Source organism: Protopterus annectens, chromosome 2.part1, assembly GCF_019279795.1.
Source record: "Protopterus annectens isolate FY-2018-M chromosome 2.part1, PAN1.0, whole genome shotgun sequence".
Taxonomy (NCBI): Eukaryota; Metazoa; Chordata; order Ceratodontiformes; family Protopteridae; genus Protopterus; species Protopterus annectens.
In genome coordinates this window covers 885,152,499-885,179,735 of record NC_056729.1, presented here as the reverse complement: position 1 = coordinate 885,179,735, position 27,237 = coordinate 885,152,499, and positions in this window count along the sequence as shown.

Genomic DNA, 27,237 nt, shown 5'->3' with positions numbered 1-27,237 from the left:
TATATATATATATATATATACAGACAAACATACTCCATATATTTACAAAGTATAATAAATATGTATATAAAATATATAACGATATATGGAACAAAGCACAAAAACACACAATAGTCTGTGGTATCTTTCATAAGTGGTCATTGAGTCCTGGGGAAAATAATGCTCCTAAATGAATAATCCAATACTTTTCCTTACAATTAAGAATAGTGTGCCAACCTTGTTGGTTGCTCCTATCAGCTATAATTCTATCTATTACCATAAATCTAAATTCAGCATTGGTATGTTTGATAGCATGTCTGTATAGGGCATTCGTCTCCCTTTTGTTTTGGACATCACTTCTATGTTCAGACATCCTTATTCTCAATGAGTGAGAAGTCTGGCCCACATAAAAAGCAGAACATTTACTTGTGGCCAAATATACTATCCAACTACTGGCACAATTGCCAAAAACCCTATGATCATATACCCCACTGGTATTGGCACTAGTGAATTGTTTTAGTTTGCTCACAAATTGGCATGACCCACAATGTCCGCAAGGGAACATTCCCAACAACTGATCCCCCGACATGGTTAGTTGTTTGTACTCAGCTTCCCCACTCTCTTTATGCTTAAAGTGCAAAAAGTGTGCACCTAAAGTTCTCCAACGTCTATAGGAGAATTGGCATCTGGGGCCCAAGCATTCTCTAAGTTGGTCATTGGCCATAAGTATATTCCAATGGGTATCTAGTACATTTCTGATGACATTATTATTTCATCCATAGGTTGTCACAAACCTAAGGTTTTCACCCACTTGTGTTGGCCTTCACTGTTTGTACTCCAGCAATGTGTCCCTATCCTGAGCACAACTCCAGTTGCTGGCAAGTGCAATATCCGACTCCCTGTATCCCCTATCCAAAAACCTGTTACACAAATCCTGTCTGGCATGTTCAAATTTTTGTGTAGAAGAGCTGATTCTTTTAATGCGCATAACTTGTGACTTTGGAATATTGCGGATGGTGTGACGGGGATGCATACTGGATGCATGAAGCAGGCTATTGTATTGTGGATATTTACGAAACGTCTTAGTGCTAAGAGTATGATCTTCATTCTGATACACAGTTACATCTAAAATGTTAATGCTGTCATGATGTGATGTAAGAGTGAATTCAATACCCCACAAATTATCATTAAGATACTCCAAAAATTCCTGCAAATATGTCTCATCTGCCCACCACACCATCCAGCAGTCATCCAAATATCTGCGCCAGATGTCTATTTCTACTTGATAGATGTTATGAAGTGGATCATAAATCATACATCCCTCAAAATACACCATAAACAGATCCGTATATATGGGGGCAAAGGATGTCCCCATAGCTGTGCCCTGCAACTGCCAGTAACATTCACCCTGGAAGTAAAAAACATTTTTATTCAAAACATGTTCTGCCAAACATACTAATAGAGTGTTAAAACCAGGGGGATAAAAGGCAGCATGCTCCAACCAAAATTGTAATGCTTGTAGACCAGCCCAATGGGGAATACTAGTATATAGTGCCTTTACATCCAGGGTGCACATCAGCCATCCAGGCTCCTATTGTGTGTCTGATATAATTTTAAGAAATTGTGTTGTATCCTGGATCCTAGCTCTGACTGAAGCCAATAATGGTTTTAAATATTTAGTCAGAAATACCGACAAGGGTTCAGTCAGAGATCCCAATACCAGAAACAATTGGTCTACCTGGAGGCTGAGTGAGTGATTTATGAATTTTAGGTAGTAGATATAATATTTGTTTTTGTGGATCTGCTATGGTAAGATGGCTTTGAGTAGAGCTATTGATAATATCTTCATCTACTGCCTGATTAGGGAACGTATCAATCTCTCTTTTGAATACGGGAGTTGGGTCTATAGACATTACCATATAACATCTTGAATTTGATAGTTGTCCCCTACCCTCATTTAGATCTTACCGTACATCCGTACATCCCATACACAGTAAAGGTTTTATACTAGCAATTAACTTTCTACTACTTTTAGATTTATTTCTTATGACAGTACATGCAAGATTATTACTAACCTGCCTCACGATGCAGCCTGTGATGCCTACAGGCATGGGCTTCCTGACTGACAGCCCACTCCGCTGCCACTGTCAAAGACATAAGAGGAATATTTAGCCATACCCATCCATAATATACATGAACTGGCAATTATTAAACAGAGAATAGAATGAGTACTTACACACTGCTGGGACATCACCCTGTCTAGCTTCTTGGATCCACTGCTCCAAGAGCTCCCTCTTCCTCTGTTTCAAGTTAGCATTGTGATGCCTGACCTGCTCACCAGTTCGAGGGATGCCAGTGGCACTGGTGAGGTCATGGGTGAGACGGTCCCAGGCTTCCGCTTTATATTGGAAACCCTGGTACTGGCCCTGCAGCAGTCTCTCTTCATGGTCTTTTACCAGGAGTCCTGCCATGACCTTGGACTCCTGGATGCCCCAGGGCTGCATGCAGAAGAGCAATCCTTCTCCAACATCAGTCATTGTGCCTACAGGAGGAAGCTGCAACCAGTAATGAAATGTATTCCCACCTGTGGGGTTTAAATAGGGCCGATTTCCCACACTTTGCCGTGATTGGACATTTTTGAAAATGCTAAGCTATGGGCAAACCTGCTTACCTATGGTTGGCATTGCTTAAAGCGGTATTCCAATGGGCAAATTGATTTAGCTGGGCTTTGCATTGCTTACACCTAGTAAGCAGAGATGTGCAATACTTAGCATTGCTTATTTTTATATTTTCACACTATTTGCTGTTTGGCATTGATTTATCATTCATTACATGTTATATATTTGTTTAGTATCTGTGATTCATGTGTATGTACACTGTATGGGGTACTTGTGTTTATTGGGGGATTTCACCACTTTATTACAATGACAAGTCACATCTGGACTTAATGCCAAACTCCAGTTCACATATATATGTTATGTAGTAGGTTATAGAACATAAAACTGTTTATAGATTCCTTTCACATGTAAACTGTGATTTTGCTATAGTGAGGATCTGTTTGGATATACCTCAACTTTATGTACAGTGACGATGGCTTACTGGTTAACTGCTGTGACTATAGTGTACAGGGTCCTGGGTTCAAGACCTGCAAGGGCTGTTTATTTTGTTGCTGGGCAGAACAGGGGCTGTTGGATACAGAGTGATTAAGACTCTTTTAAGCAGTTGTAAGTGGGTTTGCTCAGGTTTGCGCGATGGTAAGCAATGCTACCTTCTGGTTAAATATGCTAACAGAGAGTTAGCTTCAAAATTGCTTAACCTGTGTGCACATTGCTTACCCTTGGGCAAACAGGATTAAACTCACTTATTACTGCTTAAAAATGCTTACTCCTGCTTATCCCTGCACAAATTTAGAATGAAATGAAACATGGGTCTTGGGAAAGTGGTAGATTTGGACACTCTATACATATTTTACACTATTTGCTATATGGCATTGATTTATCATTCATTACACATTATAACTTTGTTTAGTTTCCCTGATTCATGTGTACATATACTGCATGGGACACGAGTTTATCTGTGGATTTTACCACATTGTTACAATGGCACCTCACATCTGAACTTAATGCCGTACTCCAGTTCACAAATATATGTTATTTAGTAGGTTATACAGCAAAAAAATATTCATAAATTGCTTTCACATTGAAAATCTAATTTACTACAGTGAGGATCGAACTGGGAATGATTGCTCACCAAGCGAACACTCTGACAATTACACTACTGCAGTACTGCTTCACCTGAACGTATCTTGCTATTTATCTTCTTGTGCTATTTAAGCTACAGTATGCTTAGCTAAACAATGGGCAAACCCATGCATTATGGTTAAATTGAATCTGTTTGATAAAAAAAATGTCTAGTGTTATTTTCTCTAGGAATGGATAGATTACACTTATTGCTGTGGATTTCTGCATGCATCTGCACATTTGGCAGACATCCTAGCAACCCTCCATACCTCTCAACCTCTTCATGCAAAATATCTGAACAAAGCTTGACAAAATGAGGTACAACTAGGGACATATTTTAAATATTGCTATTATAAACATAAGTAAGTTGCTAGAGTAAAAGGATTTGTTTTAATATAACTTTTCTGAAGGATTTGGTGTCTGAAACTCAGATGTATGTCATTATTTAACGACTTCAATTCTGAGATCATCCCAGTGATTTTCCAGGACAAATGGGGCACAGGCCAAATGTATGATTGAAAAATCTGGACAGTCTACGAAGACCTGTACATTTGGGAGGTATGCAACCTCCTATGAGTGTTCTTGCTCATTGTAATTACCGAATGGCAATTCTTAAGTGCATGGGGATGTGTATTGTCAGAGCTCTGTCCTCAGACACACCCCCTGCACTCATCCATGCAATGTGTCAATTTAGGAGCAGAGGCAGCGCGCCTTCATTACTATGCATGGAGCGCTGTCATGCTGCTCTTAAACTGTCATTTCCATGCAGGAATAAGCTATTCCTGCATGGAACCTTACTGAATCCCAGGGACTGTCTTTGAACCATGGAAGACATTATGAGCATGTTCTAGTGTATTTCCCCAGAAATGTAACTTTAATTTACAAAAACATTTGGAGATTCAGCTTTTTAAATACAAGAAAAAATAAATCAATCAATAAATAAATAAAAATAATGAAAACAACTAAATCTAATCAACTATAGGGCCCAACAATGGTTTGCATTGAAAATCTTAACCTAAAAAAACAGCAAATGGGGCTACTGTTACACCTGTAGGTGGTCTAACACACTTGCAATTGATTAAACATTTCAATTTATTGATTTTTTTTCAGCAGAAGAGGTACCTCTCCCCATGTGGGGAATTTGCCCCCACACTTCCCTTACTTCATGCAACAAATTCCAGTGCTATACCGTTGTGTCAGAAAAGATGGCTCCAAATAACACAATAAATGATGTTTTTCCAGTAGTTAGATTTCGGTACCCACATGCACACACAAAGACACACAAACACAAACACACACAGTCCAAGGATGATTTGAGGTTATTCTTATCATGGCATGTAAACAATTAAACATTAAAAGTTGTTTCTCTTTTTCCATTTTATCAATAGGGTTTCAAACCAAATATAATACTTGGTTACCAGTTGCCAGTTCTCAATTTTTTTTCCTGAGTTCCTTTAGATATTTGTAAGCATAAATCAAAAACAATCACAGTTTTCTTTCTTTTACCATGGATACATTAGGTTCAGATCACCAAAATCATAGCTGAAAGATTGTAACTGACATCCAGTGGGATATACTTAGGATAACCCTTAAAATTAGGAGTCTACGCTCAGAACAGTTAAGAGAATTATCAGTTAGGACAGACACAAAGGTTGTGACCATGCTAAACACTTGCACAAAAGTTTGCTTGGTTGTTCCATACTTCCATATCTCCTTTCTCAGCAAGGTTAGAGATTTATAGACAGAGTTTTTTGTTTTCATTTTGCTTTTGTCTTGGAAAAAAGAGCAGTTGTCACAGGACAGTTTTTGTTCATGCAGAAATCAGAAACCTTTTAGTATCCAATATCGAAATCAGTTCAAAAAGTCACAGCGTCTTTAATCAAGTTAAAAGTAATAAGCAATTCAAAACTAAAGTAGTTCCAAATCCTCTGATAAAGTGCAGTTTGCAGAAATCTGAACTTGCATTATTTTGTCAAATATCATTGCACTGTAATGTGAATACCATGTAATATGAGCTGTAATGTCATTGACCACACTTCCTGAATACACTGATCATTGCTGATTCTGCCTAACACTTCCATTACACTGAAGAATATGCCAAGTTTGATTGACTGCATAAGCAGTCACTTTCTGGCCTTGAGAAACCCAGCCCCCAACTGTCAAACAAGGGAATTCAAATAAGTAATTAGATTGGTGGATAGATAGATAGATAGATAGATAGATAGATAGATAGATAGATAGATAGATAGATAGGTAGATAGATAGATAAAATGATAGACAGAGTGATAGATGAGTCATTACAATAAAATCTGTATCCAGAGCTCATCACTATTGAAAGCATATTTAGCATGCTATGGAGAGTTTTTGCAGGTGGCAAGATAGCGATTACAAACATTTGGACTATGCAGTTAAAACTGTGATGGCTGTCAGTATACCTCTCAGATATCCATATTTTAGCAAAATATCTAGAATTTTGCCTCATATTTTGTTCTGCTACTCATAAAATTTATGGTTTTCCAATTATTGAGGACTGAAGTCATTAAAAATGGCAGACATTTGCATTTCTGACTTCATATACTTTGCAAAATGCAGGCTAAAGAAAAAATTGTTATTATACCAACATTCTAAGTTTATAAAGCAATATTTAAAATCTATCCCTGATGTGGGGCTTTTTGCCCCCCCCCCCCATTCATTCTTTTTGGCATTGTCAAGATTTCTTTCTTTTAGAGGATGAGAAGTTTAGGAAACAACCTTGCATATGAATCTCATTTTCGTATTGCTTTCTGTCACTCATCTCTCTCTCCAACATAGAAGACAAGCAGGCAGGGTATTTTGTTTAGATGCTTTAATACATAGGAACACATCAGGATGGATAGTAGCATCATAAAATATGAACAAACTAGTTCAAAATGGTAGTCAGACTTGCACACGCTCAGTATTTATACACTTGTGCAAACCCTTGGATAGTTTCTTAAAGGTACATACAGTACACACATATTGGTCTACATCCTCCCCCTTAAAAAGATTGCCCTTTGAGAAAAACAACATTACAGTTAGACATACATTACTATTGACATTAGAAACAAAACACAATGTTCATGTCCACATTTCTTCATATTTGTTGCAGGGTTTAGAGATGTGACCATATCTCATAGCATAACAGTCTGGACCACATTTAGCAACAAGGACAGTCTTCAGTGCACAACTCATATCAGGAACTTCTGGATTTGTCACAGGAATGGGAATGTCCTCTGAAAATTCATCTGGAATTGGAACACCAGACAACTAACTCTGAGATAAAGAGTCTTTTTCACAGGCTATGTGCTGTGGTATAGGCTCAGACATCGGTCTCAAAAGTTTCCAATTCCACCTAAAAGCTGCTGCTTGTGATTCCACAATGTATGACCTCGGATCTGGGCAAAACTCTTCATGATACCAATCTGATCATAACCTTTGGACTTTAGCATCCTTACCACTTCTCCTTCTCATAATGGATTGAGCGGTTTGCTGGTTTTTATCATAGTAGGACTTCTGGGTTAAACGGTTCTTCAACAGAATAGCTTTCACTGACCTGTTGCTCTTGACACATGCAACCAGCAGTTGACTACTGATAGGTAATGTGGTTCTGGTTTGTCTTGACAGTAGTTTCTGAGCAGGTGAACCAAGATGTTTATCATGAGGAACATTTCTGAGATTCAAGAGATTCAGGAAAACATCACTATTGTCATGTCTTGACTTCAGAAGTAACTGTTTTGCACTTTAAACTGCATGTTCTGCCAAACCATTTGACTGCAGGTAATCAGGGCTACTTGCAACATCAGTAAAGTCCCATTCTTCAGCAAATCTTGTGAACTGTTAGCTTGTAAGCTGAGTGAAAGTGTCAGAAATAACTTTGTGTGGATGACTATGCACTGCAAAATGCCGCTTCATCTTAATAATGACAGTACTAGATGCAAGGTTAGGAAGTAAGTCAATCTTGAACCAAATGGAGTAAGAGTCTACTAACACCAAATAATGTTGACCATTCCACTTGGAGATATCAGTGGCTACTGTTGACCAAGGTAGTTCAGGAATTTGGTTTAGCTGAAGTGGTTCCTGAAGTGGCTTAGTACTATTACTCACTGAACCAGATGAAAGTGCTCCCTAATTGTAGAAGGCCAAAATACTAGTCCTCTCGCCCTGCTTTTGTTAGAATCAATTCTTGGGTGACCACGATGCAAGATAGTAATGTACTCTTGTTGCAAAGCTTTTGGAACAATTGTTTTTGGACCTTTCATAATGACACCACTGTCAGACAAAATCTCATCTCTATATGGAAAATAAGGTTGCACTACTTGAGGTAAACTCAATTACTTTGATGGCCATCCTTGATTGATAAAGTGGTTGTGCCTCTGTAAAACTGGATCTGTGGCTGTTTGATCTCTCAGCTCATCGAGACGTGTGGAAGAAAAATTTCTCACTTCCATGACTTCAAAATCAAGGTCTCTATTGGTGTTTCTGGATGATCTGGATAATGTATCAACAAGATAAAAAAGTTTGCCTTTCTTATAGACAAGATTGAAGTTATACTTTTGCAATCTAAGCATCATGCATGGCAGTTGGGCTGGAGCTGAATGCATAGGCTTTCTCAAGATAGTGACAAGAGGTTGGTCTGTTTTTGTCTGGATAGGTTTACCATAAACATAATCATGGAACTTTGAATATGCAAACACAATTGCCAAAAGTTCTTTCTCAATCTGGGCACACTGCATTTCAGTTTGGGTAAGAGTTCTCAATGCATAGGCAATAGGTTGATCCTATTGTAGAATGACTGCACCAAGACCAAATTTTGAAGCATTGCAAGGAAGTGTAACTGGTTTGTGAACATCATAGTATCTGAGAGTTGGCGGACTAGCAATTCTCTGTTTCAAGAGATCAAATGCTCTTTGGTGTTGCTCTAACCAGACCAGGATACATCTTTACGTGTCAGCTGTCTGAGCAGTGCTGAAAGTTGGCTCAAGTCTGGAATGAACTTGCCTAGCTAGTTGACCATACCAAGAAAATGTTGCAGGGCTTGAACATTGTCTGGAGCTGGCATCTCGAGAACTGCTGTTTGTTTACAAGGGTCTAGTCATAGGTCTGTACTAGTAAATAGATGACCAATATAAGTAACTTCTTGTAGCCTGAATTTTCTTTTGTGTGGATTGAGCTTAAGATTCATTAGACATGCCCTTTCTAGAACTTTTCTGAGGTTTCTGTCATGCATACTTAACTTCACCATGACCTCCTACTAGCATGCTGTCTACTATAATAGCACAAGGATACCCAGAAAAAAATTTGCATTGTTGCACACTGAAAGACTTCACTTGCAGAATTTATCCCAAATGGCATTCTCAAAAATCTGTACCTGCCAAACAGAGCACTGAATGTAGTGAGCAATGATGATTTCTTGTCAAGCTGCATTTGCCAAAATGAACTCTTTGAATCTAAGACAGAAAAAATAGTGGCATTTGACATCAAGGCTGCGACTTCTTCGACTGTGCGCATTGGATGATGAGGTCTTTTTAGTGCTGTGTTCAAATCTTGTTGGTCAATACATATTCTGGTGTCATCTGAGCTTTTCTTATGAGCTACCATCATGAAAGATCATTCAGTTGGAGTTTCAACTGGGCAAATCACACTTTGTCACACCATTTTATCTATTTCAACTTTGACTCTGTCCTGCATGGCTATTGGAACTTTATGTGCTGGCCTAATAACTGGATGACCTCTGGGTCTAACGTCATGGAGTGCACAACTGGAAGTTTGCCTAGTTTGACTTCGATAACATCAGCATAAGTAGAAAAAGTGTACTGGGCAAAATTAGAGTAGTGGTCTTTTAAGTTGACTTGGTGGACTTCCTTATTAAACGAAAGCAGTCCCATTTTCAAACTGTCTCTGAGCCCTAATAATGACTGGACGTGTTTCTTGACCACATAAAATAACAAGTCATAGCTTCTTCCAGCAGAGTAACATAAAAGCGCTACTCACCCTTCAGTATGAATTTCTTCATGTTCATAAGCAGCAAGCTTTGCACACCTTGCTAAATCAAACCTTTTATCATGACACACTCTAGCAAATGTTTCTGCTGACATAACATTTCACTTGGAACCTGTATCAACTTTGAGCTCTAAGAGTTTGCCATTTATCCAAACAGTACAAAATACTTCATTCTTTGCCTTTAAATCTACTGCATTAACTGTTTCATGAAGCACTGACAAGCCATCGATATAAAGAGTAGCCTGCAACCTTACTTCATAGCTTTCTAATTGATCTACTCATTTCTTAAAATATTCCCTTTTAATAAAAAGGATGTGAGCATTTTAATTTACAAAACCTTTTGAAGTGATTCCATTTATTACATTTGTGACATTGTTGACCAAAAGCTAAACATTTTTTACTTTTAGATTCATGACTTCCACCACAGTTATGACAGTTGGCAATGAAACTTGGTTGGGTCTATGCTTTGAGTTCACTGGCTCACTCTTATGCTTAACTGAGACTGCAAACTCTGGAATTTGCTAGAAAGTTCTGGGATTTACCAGTGAGTGCAGCAGGGACTACAGTTGCTGCCATATGTTTGGACCTGTTTCTTTTAACCACATGCTGCATACTATCAACATAAGCTTTATCACTGTGCTTTCTAGAGCTGTTCTCATTTGTAAGCATATGTGTGTGTTTTTCTGTGAGCTCGTATAGCTGACAAATCTCAATGGCCTCATTCAAAGTTAAATCAATGTCACAAACCACAATCTTTCTTACAGCATCATCTTTAATACCACACACAAGTCTGTCCTTTATCAACTTATCCCTTAAATCAACAAATCTAAATGTTTTAACCTTATTTATCAGGTAAATTATATATGCCGCAAAAGTTTCACCAGGCTTTTGATCCATGGTGTAAAATAAGTGCCTTTCCATTGTAACATTTGACTGGGGGATACACATTTCTCTAAATTTATGTTTAAAGCACTCAGGGTCCTCCCTTCACTTAGCCGGTACAACAATATGACAGTTTTCCCCTTCTCCAGTATAGATAGCAGGTGCATACACAAATGAACATTCCCTTTCTATGGCTTCTGACCCAGCTAAATTAAGCAGAATAAATGCCTTTCTATGGTCAACTTTATCAGAAAATGCAGCCTGCATGAAAATGTCATACTCTTGCTCAAACATTCTCTGGTTCTCAGCAATATTACTGTCAAAGACAAGCGCACTGGGTTTTCAAAATCTATCTGCCATGCCCACAAAGTATACACAAACTGAAAAAACTATACACAATGAAAATATGCCCCTTGTAATTATCTACTAACGAACTGTTCTGTGAGCTTGTAACAACATCCAAAGCACAATAAACTCTTTGAAATACTGTACTTTGTGAAATATGCCCTGTAATGGCTGTACTTCGTGAAATAGCTTTACTGGAACACTGAACAAACATGTGAACCCTTTATGCACTTATGATAACTTGAATATCTTTGCTTAATACGAAACTATATGCTTTGCGAGAATGCAGTCATTTCCCCTTATTTTACTCATTTTATGGAATTCAGACTTTATTTCAATCATTTTCTGTAGTAATTTGAATATTTTTATCAATATACATATTGGTTTATATGACTGTCATTTAAAATGTTCTGTGTGCCTCATTTCATATTTTGTGAATAAGAAATAGTGCTGAGCAAGTTTTAATATCTAAAATTCATTTCTGACCTGTTTTACAACGTATGCAGATTTTAGAGATGATTCACTCCTGTATATTCCACCAGTCCCAAGCAAGTGCCTTACGTTGTTTTAGCCACGCCGACTCTAACTTCAGGCCCTTTAGACATGCCACTCCTGACACCATGTTGCTTGTGTCTCTATCTAACACAGAAGACAAGCAGGCAGGGTATTTTATTTAGATGCTTTAATATATAGAAGCACATCAGGATGTATAGCAGCATCATAAAATACAAACAAACTAGTTAACAGGCAGATCTTACATACATACATGCTTACATCTGAACAGCTTACTACAAAATGGCAATCAGACTTGCACATGCTCAGTATTTATACACTTCTATAAGCCCTTGGATAGCTTCTTAAAGGTACATGCACACACATTGATCTACACTTTCTTTATAGTGGTTCAGTCTTCCACATGTCATATTAACTTTATGAGCAATGACCATATTGGTCAATATTTTACTTGCAGTGATTGTTATATTATGATCAGCATTAAAGCATTTTGGGAGTACGTGCCAACCAATGATATTCATGGAAAATGTATGCTCTTGAAGATCAAAGTATGCCATATAATGTGCATCGTCCCCACACTGCCGGTCCATAGTTCCATTGGGAACATACTTCTTATTATCCTAGAAACAGCATTCTAGGTTTTGAATGCTTTGTTGGATTCCATACTGTAATGTTTTGAAAAGGCATTGATATTACATTCTCCAGCTTAGCCTAGGAATTTTGGGATACCTGGAAGCATTCCATGCAGTAAAAGACATGCCATCCTGCCATATTACAGTGTATTGCAAAATTGTAATGAGAAAAGGCTATACATCATCCTCTATGATTACCACTGTTGCATGGTTACATTTCTTTAACAAATGTATTAGTGCTGACATCTCTGTAGCGAAAGTATGTTTTTCCCCTAGTCTGTCTAAATCAAAATAATGTCCTCTCTAGCAGTGCCCAATTGATCCAATCATTCCTGCTTCTGAAGGACGTTGACTGTGCCCGGAGTACAAAAACATCAATACTTGTTTTATCCTGAATCTAGTGAGCCATGAAGCAGTGCAAGTGTCCATGCCTAGGTTAATAGCCAAAACATTTCTTGCCTAGGTTGAACAAATCACTGAGTCTAAAGTATGTGTGTGTGTGTGTGGGGGATATACAGAAAGGAGTGAAATCAGTTGGTAATAATGCAGAATTCACACTTTTTTATAGAGCACCAAAACATGGTAGCAGCTTCCTTAGAGCTCCACAGCTGCTGCATGGTTTTCTGAAAATGCCTGCATGCCTCTACATAAATGTTATCTCTGTGATACAGCACTCACAGCAGTACATGCTCTCTAGTCCTGAACTGCATGGAAGCCAAATCCTGTACTGCCCCTGTCACCCAAGTGCCGAAACACACCACCTCCCTAGAGGAGTGAACCAGCAACAGCCACTCACTCTTGTCCTGTCCTTTCCACTCTCTCCAGCACTCTCCGTGGGATAACTATAACTGCGGACAGTGTAACATTTGCACTAAATTAGTCAGCAAGGATAGTAGCTCTTCTGTTTGGGTCAGAGTGTGCATTGTTATTGAAGACTACCACCAAATGTTGTCATATGTGAGGGGCTTGAAGAAGAGAGCAGCAGCTTTACTAGTAATTAGCAAACCTGTAGCTTACAGCAAGATCACTCAGAACCACAGGCGACTACAGTGTGTATTAATAATCTGCCACCAGTAGAGGGAGTAGAAACACACAATGCAAGTGAGTCCATTTAAATGCACTTGCACCTATCACCACTGGGCTTTCGGATATTGGCAAAGGCTCTTGCCACCCCCATAGTGCCTTTTTTAGGCAAGGCTCAAAAGTCAAACCCACCCCCATAGACAGCACAAGGAACAAGAAACTAAGGGTAATGCTGCTAAATGCCAGAAGTCTTAACCTCAAGATGCACGCACTCGAAGCTCTCCTCAGTATGGAGAACATTGATATCTGTGCAGTGATAGAAACCTGGTTCAAGGCTCCAGAGAGCACCCCAGCACTACCAGGCTATACCTCATATCATGCTTTTCGGCCCCAAAACCCGGACCGAACCACAAAAGGAGGGGGAGTTTCCATATTTATCAGGGATATCCACACCTCCAGGTTAGTGGCATTGCACGAAGTATCGGAGACCATCCATGTGCAACTAACAGTGGGCAAGACTGCTTTTCAGTTTATAGCATCCTACAGACCACCCTCTCAAAGTCAGGAATCCCATTCGGCCTTCCTGAAAACATTGGAGAACATGAAGATCTCTCTGAACACCATTATATTGGGCGACTTCAACTACCCAAACATTGACCAGGAGCACTACTCAAGCCCCAGCACCTTAGCCCAAAGAATCCTGGAAATTATAAACTCAAATGCTATGGAACAACTAGTCACCACTCCCACAAGAGGGGACAACATACTAGACCTGATCATTACCAACATGGGGACTCTATGCTCCACACCAGAAGTATATCCCTCATTGGTAAGATCAGACCATAAATTAATTTCACTGGATGTCCACATCCCGACCCCACCCCCAGCCCAGAAAACCACAGTGAAAAACTTCTCAAAAGTGAACCTCTCACTTCTCAAAACCCAAGTGGAATCCTTCAAGGCCCCAGGGCCAGTGGAAACTACAGCCCAAACTGCAGAATCCTATATAAATGCATTCTACGGACATCTCCAGGAATGCATGGATCATGCTATCCCAAACAAAACCAAGACCCAATCATCCAAAGGCAGGCGTCCAGTTTGGTGGACCCCTGCCATAAATAAACTGTACAACAGAAGGAGGAAGCTACTACATGATAGAGCAAAATCCCTAATAAGGAAGGCATCTCTGATCAGTACTAGCAAAAATTACGATCCCTCATAAAATCCTCCAAGGCCAGCTTCGAGAGAAAAATTGCACAGGACACCAAAGACAATCATAAAGCTTTTTCAGTTATGTTAGAAACCTGGGATGCAACTCCCAGACTTGTTCTGAGTTGATTCTAAACGACAAAAATACACTGAATCCACAGACATTGCCAATATCATGGCAGACAGGTTCAGTGCAAACTTCTCCCCCCCTCCCAAAAGAGGAAGTATCTATCCCGGCAGAGGGCTGCCTCCCAAACATCTCAGATGCTCAGGTGAAGGCTGCCCTCTCCAAAGCAAAAAGCACTGCTTCCATGGGACCAGATGGCGTCCCAGGTTGCATCCTACATGAACTACAAGAGGAACTAATCCCTCAAATAAAACAGCTATACAATCTCAGCCTCACTACAGGATATGTGCCCACAGAATGGCGTACAGCAACAGTGGTTCCACTCCACAAAGGTGGAGCCTCTACGGACCCTGGAAACTATCGACCCATAAGCCTGACTAGCTTAGTCTGCAAGGCTATGGAGAGGATCATCATTGAGCTCATAAACAAAGACATTGGGGACCTACAGACACTAGATCCTACCCAGTTCGGCTTTGTCAAGGGCAGATCCTGCCTTTTGAACCTGGTTAACTTCTTTGAAACAGTCACCAAAGCCATAGATGAAGGGAAGGTAGTCCACACAGCCTATCTGGACCTTGCAAAGGCATTTGACACAATACCCCACTCGGGCATCATAGATAAGCTATCCAGCTTAAATATAAACCCCTATGTCTCAAGATGGGTCGCAAACTGGCTCAAAGACAGAACCCACAGAGTGAGAGTTGCTGGAGCCATGTCAGACTCAAAACCGGTCACAAGTGGCATCCCACAGGGTTCTGTCCTGGGACCACTCTTGTTCGGTATATACTTTTCCGAGGTACAGGCAAACATGGGAGGACGATGGCTCACCACGTTCGCAGACGACTGCAAACTGGGCGCCATAATCAACTCTCCAGCTGACACAAACATCCTTCAAAAAGGTCTCACAGAGACAGATAACTGGTGCCAGCGCCATGGTTTAAAGCTAAATGCCAAAAATGTATAGTCATACCCTTTGGCAAAAACAATGTGCCCACAAATTACCACATAGGCGGAAACCCATTAAGTACAGAGAAAGTTATTAGGGACCTGGGGACCCAAGTTGATAGCAATCTCTCCTTTGAAAACCACATTGCCAAAGTGGTTAGAAAGACCTTCTACATAGCCCACCTCATCACGAAGGGTTTCACATCTAGATCAAGAGAGGTAATCATGCCCCTTTATTCATCCCTCATCAGGCCCATCATAGAATACAATGCCCCTTTTGGGATGTACCTTACCCGACACCTGCAGCAATTAGAAAGACCCCAAAAGTATCTCACCAAGAGGATCAAGGGTCTCAAACAGATGCCATATGCTGCTGGGTTAAAAAAACTCCAGCTCTACTGAGTTGCATACCGCCTACTTCGAGGCGATCTATGCCTGACATACAATGCTATGTCAAATCCAGAATTAATGGGCATGCTCCACCTCAGTAAATCTAAATCCCTTAGAGCCACACGCTCAAGGGACTTGATCCTCAGCACAGAAATAAATAGAACTTGCTGGAGGGACAGGTTCATAACCCAGAGGCTCCCTTCGCTCTGGAATAGAATTCCAGTTCATGTGAGGCAAAGCACCTCACTGAATCTCTTCAAGAAGAATCTCGATAAGTGGATGGGGGATCGTAGGTTTGTCCCAGGGATTACTCCCGTGTCACTATTGGACAGAGGCACAGTAAACTAAACCTTAAAATGGGTGCAGTATACTCAAATCAAGGGGTGGCGTAAGCCATACAGAATCGGGCTAGGCTTATAATTGCCCCAGGGCAGATAGCCTAGTATGAACCTATGAACCTATGAACCTATAACAGCAATGAACATATTTAACTGCAGACACTAAATTGATGGCCAATCCATCATAAATATGATACTACCTATTAACAGAACAATAGTCACTCATTCATGGGTATGTAGGGATAACACTTTTTGCAAGTAAATAATCAGTTAAAAGTAACTGAAGATGCAAATATTCTATTACCTCATTTACAAAGAATCCAACAAACTTATTCAGTTCGATTTCTATGGTGAGATTTATGACATACCTGTTCAAGGGTTTTAAGATAACTGCTAATAACTCAGTCTAAAGTATGTCTAGACTTTTGAGGTCCCTGCTGAAATGTTGGCACTCGGAATACTGACTCCCGACAAGATGAAAAAAAAAGACCAAAAGAGAGAACACTGAATCTCGAAAATCACTTTTCTCCTTTAAACTTCTTTTTGCGGGGTGGGGGCACACCTGCACCCCCCCCAAACTTATGTATACCAACTCTGAGATTGCCATACCTCAAAGGAAAGGGACTATTCCGAGAAATCTCAGACTCAATATATGTAAGTCAGTATATGTAAGCCCATTCTGTTCTTTCACCATTCATTGTCCACATTTCGGGACTCTCTCTAGCAGGTCACATCATTTCAAATGATTACCATCTTTAGTCCTGTTTCCATATATATGGGTCTGGTTCTTTGCCTGGAGGTGCTGCTGTGTTGCAAATAGAACACGGTGCAGTCATGATGCCAGTACACAGTGTATATGTTGTGCCTGCTTTAAAAACTGGCATATCTTACTCAATGTGTGAACATGGAAAAGGTTACATATTACACTCATCTCTTATACAGTGCATACCAGTGTATTTCTTCCTCAGAGCCATAGCTATGTCATTTGGCACCTTGGACAGTCCCCAGACTGACACCCTTTCAACCCAAAGGTGAGAGTGCAAAGTTTTAAAAGTCTTCAGAAGTTGAACACCCTCAGAAAAAGGTTTTCCAAAGACTACTTTGTGCTACATTTATGCTACTAAACACATTCATTATTCATTTCAGAAGCCCCTCCTCACCCCCATACTTCATGTCCACTCTGTTCACCAGCAACTGCTGAAGGGAATCCCAGCACCTCTGTTGCACCCATTTGAAAACTTTGCAGTACTGTTAATCATACCCCTGACAGTTTGTACCCAGGGCAGCCACCTCCTTAACCCTACCCTGGTTATGATATTGTTCTTCCCCCACATGATTACCCATGTCACTGCACAATACCATATGTTAGGTATCTCATGTCACTTCACAAGTCACAGTAAGGTAATATACATCCAGAGTCCTGCTGTTCTGCTCATTTAATTAGTATTTGGTGAGCTTTATCCAGAGGTTTGTGTCTGCTGAATGCGGATGATACAACAGAAGAACCTCCTATTTACCTTTTGACCCTTGACTTCCTTCTCTGTGTTGCCTTTCACTGTCTATGGACAGGGAATGGTAGATGTCTAAGATTTACATGGGTGGTTCATGACAGGTGCATATCTCTTAGTATTACCAAGAGCAGCCTAAGTGAGGTAACTTGTAGTATAAATTCTTTCTGCTTTCATCATTTTCTTAGGGAGCTGGTCTGTTACATCTGTTAGACCAAATGTGTCATTTATATTCTCAAACTTATGCATGGTTATTTAATACCATGCAGATATGATGTGAAGAGTATTCTGGACATCAATCATCTGTAGGTTTACCCTATACTGAACCTTATCAATATAAACAATTTGATTTTCTATCTCTGATACCTAATAATGAGGACACTATTTGATGTGTGGTTTGTTCATATGATCTGAAATACATTAGCACAATGCTGTAAGAATTATAAGAATTGTATTTTAAGAAATATGACTGTATTGTCAATGAATTGCCAGAACTGTGAGATATCAATAATTTAAACATGAACAATATTCTACATATGATTTAGTAAAGTGCAGTACCATAGTATACTGTGCAGACTGTGCAGTTACATTCTTTTCATACTGCTGGATGCACAGAGATTTGGTTTTACATGTGCAGAAGAAAGCAAATGCAGTGAGCATGCCCAGCAATGCTAAATCAAACAAGACAACTGCAGCGTTGGCAAGCAAGGATAATGGATGACAAGGAACATGTTCAAGTATGTCTTAAGTTTGCAAGCAGGGTGAAACATTTTGATTTAAAAACAATATATTTTATCTAAGTAGAAAGTAATGAAAACAGAGGCACTAAAAACAAAGAAATTTAGGCCTCTACAAATATAATTTCCTACATAACTGCTGCCTTGCAAATACATTCTGTGGTCTGCTTTCAGAATGCAGGGTCATACAAAAGGGTAGAGGAACCATTTCTATGTCGTGTCTGTGAAGTGATGTTGCTGAGTCTTTATATTGTGAAAAGTTTTAAAACTACTGTATTGTTGGTTCTGCTAAGTGGAAACACCTGACAAGATGCTAATGAATGAACCAAATGAATTTGTTCCATATCTCTCTTACTTCAGAAAGGATTCCTGTGTTAGGATCTTCAAAATTCACACTGTGGTCTGCTCAATGTTTGATGGCTGTAGTTTTTGTTCGTACAAGTGTAATCTTGCTGTAGGCAACCCATTATCACCCTTATATCTGGAAGGACAAGTTTTTATGTGACAAGAAGCAAGGTGTTGACATCTTTCTTTTCTCGAAAGTAAATGTAGACCCTTTTCAGCACCATGTACTGAAAATGTTTTTCATGTTCTACATTTCACCCTTTAATAAACATCACCGTATGACAGACAAGCTTATAACTCTCACTGATTTTACCATAATTTCCTAACGACTGCGTTTACTCTAAGAAGGCATTTTTCTGAAATACATCTGGTCAAGAATAATGTTATTCTTAATGTGCTTTAAATCATGAAAATGCATTAAACTTCACTGCCCAATTGAAGAATCTTGCTGAAAAAAATTTTACTGAAGATCATGCATAACTTTCAATTGAGTATTAGTGTTGTTTTTTTCAATAATTTAGTCAATCGACAAACATTTTGTGAAAAGCTGCATATATCCTGAACTGAAACGTTTTGTATGTTTGCCATTTGTACTACCACATGCTTTTCTTTATTTTATTATTCAAAATGTTTACATGCTGCTTAATTTTAAATGATGAAATTACTTACTGCATTTAGCATGCTTCATGTCCTTGAGATTATTAAGAAAATAAAAGGGAACTGTGTAGTTGTATGCATTAGTACAATTTGAATTAATTACTTCTGCACTGCATCTTATACTGTCAGATCCATGTCTTAAGATCAAATGTTTTGCATGCTAAGTGTACAACACTGACAGTCAAAACATGGAAACTGAAAGTGCTGCAGTATTGTAGTACATTGGAAGCTAACTGTAGGAAATTGAAGTACAGTGGTCATCGAGGAATTGAGAAGTACTGCGGTACTGTATTACATCTGGGAAGCTGTAGGAAATTGCTATGCAGTGGGGATTGGGAAACTGGCCCTTTTCCCACTGTAGCACAATCTTATAGTACATATGTATGTATGTATGTATATATACATATCTATATATATATATATATATATATATATATATATATATATACATATATATATATATATATATATATATATATATATTGCCAGAGAGGTGTGAGGTTGCAGTGGGCCTTGCCCCCCTGCAAATTGCCTGGATTTTTTTCAGTTTCAACATTCTGACTGTTGATGTTATGGAGTCCACATTCAGAACATTCGATCTACAGACATGAATCCATATTATCACCCAGTGAAGATTAAATGTCTCTTATGCACATCTTCTTTGACACTGTATAATATGTCAAACACAGACCTAGGAGCCATCAGGGACTGCACAGTTTATTCAAAAAATGAAGTGCTTTCATCCTAGTCACTGGACTTCAACTGAACAAAGAGTAAAGTAAATGAAAGGTTTATGTACCCTTAAAATCATCTAACAATATTAATTATTCAATTAATTTTTTTTTACTCACACCCAAACAAATGCATTCAACTTTTTGAACAAACTGTGTGGTCCCAGATGGCTGCTGGATCTGTGTAGGTTGTTTTGTTCTAGGTTTGTCAGTTTAAGTGTGTGACTTTTGTTTTTAACCTTTATAATATGTTACAATTAAACCAGTTAATGAGAGAAAGACACAGTTATTGTACCAGATCAGCAATGAATCCTGTAAATTTTTCAGCCCACTTCACAACTGCACATCAACTACAGTTTGTCACTGACAGCTCAAATGCATAGATCTTTGTATACATGGTACTACAGCCTATGCAGTTTATCTGCTAACATACCACAAATGAAAATAGGGAGTAATCTCTCTGCACCTCCCTCCCCATATATATCATCTCCTTTACTTTATTATTCTCACTCACCTCGTAAAAAGAGCAATCAACAGCACACAGTGAAAAACTATCTATCACTTTGAGGGAGTATGATCTCTGGCAACATAACAGACAATAGCACTTGGGTATGGATACATTGCTACTATATCAGTGAGCAATACTGTCTGGAGGTCTACCCTCTCAAACTGTAATATACAAGTAAGGCACTAAAGGTGTGGTGGTGCAGCGGTTGCATTGTTGCCTCACATCTAGAGGTTGTCTGGTTCGATTCTTGGCTGGAGTGCCTTCTGTGCAGAATCTGCATGTCTTCCCTGCACTCATGTGGTTTCCTCTGTGCACTTTAGTTTCTTCCCACATTTCAAAAACATGTGTCTGGAGTGTTTTTCCCCAGGTCTCTGCTGAAAGTTGGCTTTGTTCCAAGTCAGACTTTCATGGTAAATAATGAAAAATGTCAAATTGAACAACAACATAGCTATGCTGCTTAAATTCACTCAGAGTTCTACTGCTCATTCTCCTCTGTATTTCCAATTCCCTACTCTACATATGCCAATATCCCCTAAGATAGCTTAGTGCATTCCTTGTTCACTACTGTTTAGAGTAATAATCCATAGCATGTGTCCAAGTCTTTGTCCTTAAAGTAGGAAATGTGTATCTCTATATATTATTTGCTGTACTGCAACATGTCTCTTGTTATTTCTAAATTCTTTATTTTCAGACAACCCATTCATAGGTGCCTGAAATAATCATGGGCATGTATGTATTGTTAGCCATTAGCACTTGAATCTAAGGAAAATTATAAATTATCCTCTTTTAGGTATGTCAAAAAAACAAGGAATAATTCCCAACATCGGTCTGAATCTTTTCAAATTGGCATCCTCTCAATCTGACTCAATAGCCCTTGCCAATACACTAGCAAACAATTTCAGTGCTAACTTCACTCCTGAAGCCTTTATACAAAGTCCACAAATCCAAACAAACCCACTACTATCACAAGGATGCATATACTGAAGGTGATTTCTAAGATCAAAAATTCTTCTTCCATAGCATCTGACAACACAACTCTTTGTTTAATAAACAGCACTAAGCATGCCCTTGGACAGTTCCTCCCCAAATTGTTAAACCCATATTAATCTATATGTTTTGTCCTGATGTTTGCTACACCATTGTGGTGATCCCTTTCAAAAGGTCATACATGAACATGTTATAACTGACCTCATAAACTATGATACTAAACATTTCATAAGGCCTGACCTGCAACCATTTGCCTTTGTCAAGGAAGACCCTCCCTGATGAATCTGGTTAAATTCTTCAAGTAGATTGCACAGGCTCTCATGTACATGTTATATTTTGAACTGGCCAAGGTGGTCAACTCCATACTTCAGGCTGGCATGATAGGGAAGCTTAATGCTTTAAAAATAGATTTCTATGTGGTAAGATGGATAGCAAATTGGCTAAAAGACAGGCTCTACACAGTGCAAGTGGTAGATGTCTCATCAGAAAGTATTAAAGTAACCTTTAGTACCCCAGGGCTCAGTCTGGGGACTCCTCCTTTTTGACATTTAATTTTCTGGTGTCCAGCCCATGACCTCTAGCTAACTAAGTTTGCAGATGACTGCAAACCGAGAGTTTTTGTCAAGTCCCCTCTGATACCCAAACCCTTCAGTAAGAAATCCAACTCAAGAACACCTGTTGTGGCTCAAATTAAATTGAGAAAAAGTTCAATATAGTCATATTGGGTAGATGACCTCTCCCTTCAGCGCACATTATAAATACCACACACATCAAAAAAATGTAGTTAGGGACTTTCTAACATGGGCTGATAAATCCCTCACTTTCAATTATTATTTGACAGCAGTAGCAACAGAATCATTTTTACTTACAGAAAATATTTTCCAATAATTCAGATATAAGGAGGTCCTTGTTCCCTTATGTATTCATCACTGAATAGACCAAATATTGAATACAATACTCCCTTTGGGACATAACTCATTAGACATATCAAACAGCTAGAAAGACCACAGACACAGTTGTGTTATATCTCCTTCATTTCTGCAGTTCTAATAGTCTGATAAATGTCAGAACCAGGAATGTAAATGTCCAACAGCAAATACATCAAATGTGAAGGAGAGACAGATTCATCATACAGCATCTCCCTCATAACAGGAATAGTCTTCCTCTGTGAATTAAACATTGTAATACAATATCATTCCTCCAATGAAATCTAGATGATTCAATAAGTACCTACAAACTCACCCCAAGTGTGAAAGACCTAGCCTTCTTAGAGAAAGTGGATGCAGCCTGAGATTGAGCACTGGCAAGGTATAAATGGTCATGAGACCCAATTACCTATGAACTGGGTCTCTAGTGAGAACACAGCCATCTACATGAATATTTGCTCTTATTAATTCTCTGCCATTTAGTGCAACATTCTGGTGCCATTCCTCTGAACTCCTACTCGCAACCATGTGTATGTTCTTCTCCATATGTGTTCTTGAGAACTGCACACTGTACTCAACATTTGGACATACTATAGCCTTGTAGTTAAGAAGCATCAGATCCTCAGTCATGGAATTTAGACCTTGAGGTTACAACACAGCATTATATATGGTGCCACCACAAACTTTTCTTTCTACTTGCTGGAAAAAGCCACGCATGATAATCATCCCAAAACTTTCTCTGACTTCTGCCATTATTTTGCTTACTAAAGGCTGATCATAGGATCATAGGAGGCTGCTAGGCTATTGACCCAGATGTCATTTAAGCCTAGCCATTTCATCCCAATGTAATACCATAGCTACAATAGTCAATACCCAGGGCTGTATTTATTAACGACTGCTCATGTCCAGGAGTGTTGTGGGCACTATTCCCAGTAAGAATTTACGGTGCCCATCCACTCATCCAGGTTCCTTTTGAACAGTGTCATAGAAGCGCTCTGCTTCACTTCAAAGTGTGATGTGATTCAGGAACAGTATGTCACATATCCTCATCCCTTGTCAGTTTTAAACATCACTTCCCTGTAGTTTTCTTCCATCATGCACAATTGCACATACCTAGCTAACATTAGTGCAGATTTTTATCTCATTCTCTCTTCCCCCGGTATGTGAAAAATGAACACATCAACGAAATATGGTTTATAGTCTCCACATGTGCCCTGGAAGCTTTATAGAGCAATTATTTACAGCTTAGAAGAAAATTCCCTGTGCTCAAACAGTTTAACTTGACCCTTAGGTTATTTTTCTCCCTACAGTATGGTCCCAGAATTGCGTAGGTAAAGAAACCTGTTTGCACTTTTTAAAACTTTAATTTCTTTGTCTTGGAATCAAAGGATGGGAAGGTCCACCCAATTTTTTTTTAAGCATAACGTCTCACATGCTTTGCAGAGGGATTTGTCTTAGCTTGCATGACATACCATAGACACAGAGAAATCTAGTTTTCCTAGTCAGGTACTGCTGACAATTTCAGATGGGAAATTTGCCCTGCTGATGTCAGGAGCTCAGCAGATGCTAGAGAAAGGCAGAGAGCTATGAAGTATTTTCCACTGTCTTTATTGCAAAGAGGTAGAGGACAATATCAATGCATCTAGCTGACAGGTTTGCAACTTGTCCATCTTTCTCCAGAGCAATCCTGATTTGGGAATTTCTGTCTTGTGGTGGCATGAAAATTGTAAATGTGTTCAAATTTTAGAAAAAAAATATTTTCTGACCTTTCTCTGAATATCACAGAAGTTCTTGTTGCTACATTATGCTTAATGTCATATAAAGTAGTATAAACAATAGACATTGCACAACAGTATCTTCATTTTGATAATAAGATGAAAATAATTATTTTTTTCATTTGATGAGGGCATGATTTATCTTGTATAATCTCACATTTTAGTAAGATTGTCTCACACTGAGCATCTAAAAAATGACAATCCAAATGGCTGACTACATATGTTGCACAGTGACACACTTATATGTGTTAATTGCTGTAACTACAATAGTTTTATAGAAAGTGTTGGACTTAACACACAGAACTACTGATGCCATGTTTAAGGATTATTGTTTTGGTGAGGGAGTCATGCTGCAATATAAATCATGGGGTAACAATTCAACAAATGTGTGAAAATATAATACAGTATATGAAGATGTGCACCTCTGTTTAAAAATAATCTAATACAAATTCAAGAACAGATAGTTGAACTTTTTTATACTATGCTTATAAAATACTTTTGACTGAAAATAGCAAGCACATTAGCATACTTCTCCAACATTCATTTTCACAACAGCAACAAAATATTCCTACTGCGACAGACATTAGTGAGTAACAGAACAAGTCCTTTGAAGTGTTACCAGCTCTTGAATTGTCATTCTTTCCAATTGTAGTGCTAGCTTAAATACCTCAGAAAGAGTGTGGGGGAGAGTCTGTCAGTGCTCATAACATAGACTACAAAATGATAATCTATACAAAAGCCTGGAATTTGACTACTTTGTTTGGTTAGAGCTATAAAACTGCTCTGAATGGCTTGTAACAGGTTATGAAAGAAATGTATATAGTGGTCCATCCATCTGTCCTCAACCCCTTTACCCATTTTTACACAAGGGATTAGGGTATCACATCAGCAATGACAATCATGTCAAGCCGGGGCTTACATCACTGGGTGGCTAGCCCTGATGTGGTAGTTCAATTGTACCACTCACTTGCACACACACTCTAAATGTATATAGTGATCCATCCATCTGTCCTCAACCCTTTTACCCATTTTTACACATGGGGTTAGGTGCCACTTCAGTAACGACAATCATCTTAAGCCATGGTTTACACCACTGGGTGGCTAGCCCTGCCGGTTCCCTATTAGATGAACAAACTCTTAAAATGTCGAGTATGACATGCTCAACAGCTTTTAAGCAAACGTTCATCTAAGTGAAACCTAAGAATGTCAAAACAAGGAGTATTGAAATGTTATAGCTGGCCAACCATCAGGAAGGCAATGGCTGACGTCAGAATGTTCATCTTGTCTAGCTGTTCTTACAGTCCTCCACTGTGGTTTGATCTCGGAGTTGGTATATTTAAGTAGGGGAGGTAGGGGGCACAGCCCTCCCACATTGGAGGGTGTGGCAGGCAAAGCCCCCCTACTTTATTTTGTTTATTGATTTGTTTTTTGGGGGGTTATTAATGGTGTACAGTACATTTTGGCCATCAGCCGTTGGCTTACTGATGGCTGGCCAACTATAATTTTTTGAAACTCTTTGTTTTGATATTATGAGGTTTCCCTTACACAAACTTTTGCTTAAAAGCTGTCAAGCATGTTGTACTCGACATTTTAAGCGTTTGTTCAGCTAATATAGACCCATCGTGCCATGGCAATTCATTTGTACCACTCACTTGCACACACACTCTAGATAGTGCTCATTCAAGAATAAAATGCAAGCACTCCTGCTGCCGGGGTGTAAGATGCCTGTGAAGCTTTATAAAGACATTATTTACAGCTTAAAAGCCATGGTATCTCATGGTACTAGGAAAATGTCATCACTTTCTTATGTCATGTATGACTAATTTAAAGGGGGCAATGACAATCATGTCAAGCCAAGGTTTACATCACTAGGTGGCTAGCCTTGCTGTGGTAGTTCACTTGTACCACTTACTTGCACACACACTCTAAATGTATATAGTGATCCATCCATCTGTCCTCAAACCCTTTATCCTTTTTTACACGTGGGGTTAGGGTGCCACTTCAGCAACAACAATCTTCTTAAGCCATGGTTTACACCACTGGGTGGCTAGCCCTGGTGATTCCCTATTAGATGAACGAACACTTAAAACGTCGAGTACGACATGCTCGACAGCTTTTAAGCAAACGTTCATCTAAGTGAAACCTAAGAATGTCAAAACAAAGAGTTTTGAAATGTTATATCTGGCCAGCAATCAGGAAGGCAACGGCTGACATCAGAATGTTCATAATGGCTAGCCATTCTTACAGTCCTCCACTGTGGTGCGGTCTCGTCATTCACCCTGTGTAATGTTATGAAGGCCTCCACTGTGGTTCGATCTCAGAGTTGGTATATTTAAGTAGGAGAGGTGTGGGAGGCACAGCCCCCCACATTGGGGGTGTGGCAGGCAAAGCCCCTCACTTTATTTTGTTTGTTGATTTGTTTTGTTTTTGTTTTTTTGGGGGGGTATTAATGGTGAACAGTACATTAAAGCCATCATCTGTTGGCTTCCTGATGGCTGGCCAACTATAATTTTTCCAAACTCTTTGTTTCGATATTATGGGGTTTCTCTTACATGAACATTCACTTAAAAGCTGTCAAGCATGTTGTACTCTACATTTTAAGTGTTCGTTCAGCTAATACAGGCCCATCCTGCCATGGTAATTCATTTGTACCACTCACTTGTACACACACTCTATATAGTGCTCATTCAGGAATAAAATGCAAACACTCCTGCTGCGGGGGTTTTAGATGCCCGTGACGCTTTATAGAGTCATTCTTTACAGCATAAAAGCCATGGTATCTTATGGGACTAGGAAAATTTCATCACTTTCCTTATATCATGTATGTATGACTAATTTAAAGGGGACTTGTAATGAATTCTGTAAAGTTGACAAGAAAGCAATATAACAGTCACATTAATATGTCAGGCTTGAAGAATTATA